Raw genomic sequence first — 5,059 nt, forward strand, 5'->3', positions numbered from 1 at the left:
AAGTATATGTGAATGATTACATTTAAAAAAATTTTTTCTATTACAGTTGACATTTAATATTATATTAGTTTCGCCTGGCTGGTCTGGCTCAGCGGTTGAGCATCAACCTATGACCCAGGAGGTTGTCATTGGATTCCAGGTCAGGGCACAGGCCCTGGTGATGAGAGTCATTGATCTGCTGCCTCCCGCACGCCCCCTACTGGGGATCCAAACTGCAATCTGGGCATGTTCCCTGACAGGGAATCCAGCAGTGACCTCCTGGATCATATGTCCATGCTCAACCGCTGAGCCTAAAAAATGAATTTACTGCATGTAAATTATACCTCAATAAACCTAACTTTAAAAAAATGAAATATGTGGGGAAAATATAGAAAGCAAGGACTATATTTTTAAAATATTTTAAATTACACGATAATCATTATGCTTTTTTTTCTTTCCATTTTTCCATTATGCTTTTTAAAAATTGGAACATTATAGGTCAATCTAAAGTCTTATGTGCCATGGCTCACCAGCCTGATCCCCTCTTTCTTTTTCAGAGGTAATCATTGATGTGTGTTCTTCCAGATCTTTTTTTAAAAAGTACACACAAATGTGGGGCTGTAGAAAACAACACTGGGTCTTAGAGAGCACATATGTGTGTGCTCTTTATCACATTAATGGTATCATTAGGCACCTGGTACCCTATTCAACACCTTTTTCACTCAATTATTTTTGTATCTGTTGATAAAGATCTACTTAAATCTTTCCAAGTGTAGTATTGCTTTTTCCTTCGTTAATGGTATCATGCTGTACCTTATTCTGCACCTCTTGTCAGTGTTTGTTTTTAACCCTCACCTGAGGATTTATTCTTTTTTAAATTAATTGGGGGGGGGGCATGGCTATGTTGCCTTCCTTACGTGCCCCCACCGAGGGAGGACTGCAACCTGGGTATGTGCTCTGACCTGGAATCGAAACCTCAAACTTTTGGTGTACAGGACGATGCTCCAACCATCAGTTTTTTTGATGTCTACACTCCTTGAAAGGGCAGCAGATTGCATTCCACTTTATGACCACACCACATTCTGCTAATCCGTTGCAATGAGGAAAGACAGGCTGCTGGGTTTTTTGCTCTTACAATGATCCTGCGCCTTCAGTGCTCTAGTGCTGGGGCCGCTTGAAGGAGAGGCGCACCTTTGTGCATTTTCGATTTTAATCGGGTGGGATTCGTGTTTCCCCAAATGGGTAGCTACAGCCCCAGAGAAGAGGGTTTTCTCACACAGAAGGCGGCAGGAGCAACCCCCCACCACTGCGGTGGAGAAAGCTCGGTTCCCTCCCGCAACCCTTTTTCCCCGCCCCTTCTTCTGCGCCCCAAGATATCTTCCCAGCAAACACTGCGCTTATTTGCATATCATCTCATGTTCTTGCCTTTGCTTCTAAATAAAAATTAAAAGATAAATCATAGTCTCCTTGTGAAGAATTCCCTTTGACTCAGAAGGTCTTGAAATTTCCTCCTCGATTTCTGGAGCATGGAGCAGGAACTTGTATACACTTTTTTTCACTTTTATCAAAATGGGGATTCGCTAACACTGCCACCCTGCTTCCCGGCCCCGTCGGGCAAAAAGGGCTTCTGTCGTGTGTGGCACACATAGAGCAGCTCGATTGTTCTATGTGCGGAATCGACATCAAGAGATTTCGGAAGCATAATTTTTTGGCATTAGGGCAGCTAGTGATCGTTGGTCCTGGCGCCCGTGGTTTAAAGTACAAAAGCAGGAAGAGGGAGGTTTATGTTTTCGGAGTTTTTTTTTTTTTTTTGAGTGGAGAATGTTTGTTAACGTTTTTGTGTGAAACTGTAGTTTTCTTTCTAGTTTAGACGAGGAAGACAAGTTAAACAAGGGGTGTTTCATACAGGCTGAATGGGTGTACCAACATCTGCTAGATGCTTACCACTAAACTTGACGGGGTCAACTAAGGCTGGTTTGGTAAGGTTTACTCATTTCTCAGCAGAACACTTATCTCCTCCCCAAAGCTGACTAGGTATTTATGTAACTTTTGTTTTTTAAAAAAGTAAAGGCAGTCCGGCTAGCCTGGCTGGGCGGTTGAGCAATTGACCTAGGAGCCAGAAGACCCCGGTTCCCTTCCGGGTCAGGACACATGCCGGTTTTTAGGTTTTTAGGGCTCCAACCGGAGTGAGGGGCGTGCATGGGGCGGTTGATCAGTGACTGTCATCATTGATGATTCTCTCTCCCTCACCCTTCCTCTTTCTGAAATCAATAAAGACATATTAAAAAGAAAAAAAAGGCAATAGTTTAAAAACACCAGTTAAGTAGCACTCTCTTACTGCTGGTAGAACTTTTCCGTTTTTGTTTTTTAAATACACCTTTGTTGATTTCAGAGAGAGGAAAGGAGAGAGAGAGAAACATCAATGATGAGAGTCATTGATCCGCTGCCTCCTGCACGTCCCCAACTGGGGATCGAGCCCACAACCTGGGCATGTGCCCTGACTGGGAATCAAACCGTGACCTCCTGGTTCATAGGTCCATGTTCAACCACTGAACCACGCTAGCCAGCTAGACAAACAACCTTTCTGGACAGCAATTCAGCAACAGATATTCCATCTCCTAAGAATGCATCCTCCTATGTAAGATTATGTTTAAGAGATTTAGTGGTAAGGGTTCATTCATTCTAAGAGTAAATGTATACTGCACTCCAATGAACTCAGTGCCTGACTTCATAAGGCTTAAATTTAGTGAAGGAAAGAATATCAAAGGGAGGACAACATTGAATTGGGCTAGGAGTGGGATGTCCGGGAAAGCTTTCCTGAGGCAAAGAGTTTGAAGCTAAAACCTAAAGAATAAATAGAAGACAACCAGGCAAAGTGGGAGGGAAGAGCTGTTTAAGTAAAGGCAAAACCTTGAAGGTGGAGAATGTGCTGGGGTCCAAAAAAGGCCAAGATGGCCAGAGTGAAACTATTGGGTTGGCAAGACACAGGGAAGCCTGAAGACTCCACTGAGGCCTAGTCTTAGGCCTGGGGTGTTCATTGCTATGTTTTTTATAAAGCAAAAGAAATGAAAAATTACCTACCCCAGGTATCAGCAAACTTTTTCTGTGAAGAGCCAGATAGTACTGTATATATTTTAGGTTTTGTGGCAAGATAGCCACTCTACTGTTGCAAAGCAGCAAAAGATGATATATAAACAATTGAGCACAGCTGTGTTCCAATAAAACTTTATTTATGGACACTGAAATTTAAATTTCATATAATTGTCACATGTCATGAAATAGTATTGATTTTACTTTTTTATATAGAATTTGTACAATCTATTTCTCTTTATTTGCATATTTCGCCTTTTTACAGGCTAAATTCAGCTGATATTATCAAAATTATTTCTACCAAATAAGAAAAATTTTAAATCGTAAACACGTAAGTAAACAAATTAAAAAGGATGGTGAAAATAAATCACTTCTCTCATTAGGAACAGTGTCTGTATAATAATATGATTTGGAAGAGAATTTCCTTATAGATCAGGCACGTTTCCATACCTTTATTCCTGCCAGTTTTACTTCATTCCAGTCAGTCCTGCCTCCTAAGAAGGATGAAAGGGATGTTGGTCTTTTTTTTTTATTATTTAATATATCTTTATTGATTTCAGAGAGAGGAAAGGAGAGGGAGAGAGAGAGAGATAGAAACATCAATGATGAGAGAGTCATTAATCGAGCCCACAACCCGGGCATGTGCCCTGACCGGGAATCGAACCCTGATCTCCTGGATCCTAGGTCGACTTTCAACTGCTGAGCTATGCCAGCCGGGCAGGGATGTTGGTCTTGATGGAAATCTGTTCTTACAGATACTGCTGGTACCTGTTCCGGACCAGGAGTTAAGGGGGCCACCAACCTCAATAGGGCCAGGGAAGCGGGCCTGATTCAGCAGCGCCAACTAGTGGCTGGAAGCAGAGGAGGTAGGATGCAGAGATGCCAGGCCAGGTGGGCCCTGTCAGGGGAGAGCAGCAGCTTTGTGTGAAAACTTTTTTAAAATTTTATTTTATTTTATTAGGGGAAATCTTACATAACAATGAAATGCTGCCCTCTCTGACTCTATCTTAATTCTAATCTTCATTTCTCCCATGGACTTCAGACAAATAGCTCCTGCTATAGATATGATAATTATTAGAGAAATTCTGCTTGAGGCTTGAAGGGTTTTTTGTTTTTTTAAAATGTCCTTATTGATTTTATTATTTATTTATTTTTAAAAAATATATCTTTATTGATTTCAGAGAGGAAAGGAGGGGGAGAGAAAGAGAGATAGAAACATCAATGATGAGCGAGTCATTGATCGGCTGCCTAGCCCGCAACCTGGGCATGTGCCCTGACTGGGAATCGAACCCCAATTGCCTGGATCCTAGGTCGATGCTCAACCTCTGAGCCACACCCGGCCGGGCTCTTTATTGATTTTAATTTAGAGAGAGGGAAAGAGAGAGGGATAGAGAGAGAGAAACATCTATGAGAGAGAAACATTGATCAGCTGCCTCCTGCACTCCCTCTACTGGGGATCTAGCTCAAAACTGGGGCATGTACCCTGACCAGTAATTGATCTGTGACCTCCCGGTTCATGGGTCCACGCTCAACCACTGAGCATCCTTGGCCAGGTGAGGCTTGAGCTTTGGGCAAAGATTTGTAGGAGCCTCCAGACCAGACGCAGGTTAGCAGGGGGACAATGGACTGGGAAAAATGAGATTTAAAGATTTCCTGCTCTTCCTTGGATTCCTGTTGACACCTAGATGTTCGAGGTCTTCACACACTTCTTGCCCCACCTATTCTCCCTTCCCTTGACATAAAAGAAGCCTGAATTTTGGGCTCTCCTAAGATGGATTTGAGAAAACTCTAAAGCCCCCCATCTTCTTGAGCTGGTACCTTCTCGATCAGTAAAATTCTGACATTTTGAATATTGGCCTTTGAAGCACTGGGCATATGTACCTTGAACCAGTAACACTTACGTGTAGAGACCAGAATAGCAAGGGTGGTGTAGAGAGAGAAGCTATGAGGAGTCCAGTGTTTATTTACAACTTATCTTCTTTTTTTAAAT

The 5,059-nt window shown here is 42.3% G+C and overlaps 1 non-coding gene across 1 annotated transcript; it reads left to right on the top strand.

The window, feature by feature from the left end:
• The first annotated feature begins 1,595 nt into the window (after nt 1–1,595).
• Nucleotides 1,596–1,729, top strand: LOC148092371 (U11 spliceosomal RNA). The gene has a single exon (XR_015715112.1). It is a non-coding gene; the product is annotated as a U11 spliceosomal RNA (small nuclear RNA).
• The last annotated feature ends 3,330 nt before the right edge of the window (nt 1,730–5,059 follow it).

Source organism: Miniopterus natalensis, chromosome 9 (assembly GCF_054644295.1).
Source record: "Miniopterus natalensis isolate mMinNat1 chromosome 9, mMinNat1.hap1, whole genome shotgun sequence".
In the NCBI taxonomy this organism is placed as follows: domain Eukaryota; kingdom Metazoa; phylum Chordata; class Mammalia; order Chiroptera; family Miniopteridae; genus Miniopterus; species Miniopterus natalensis.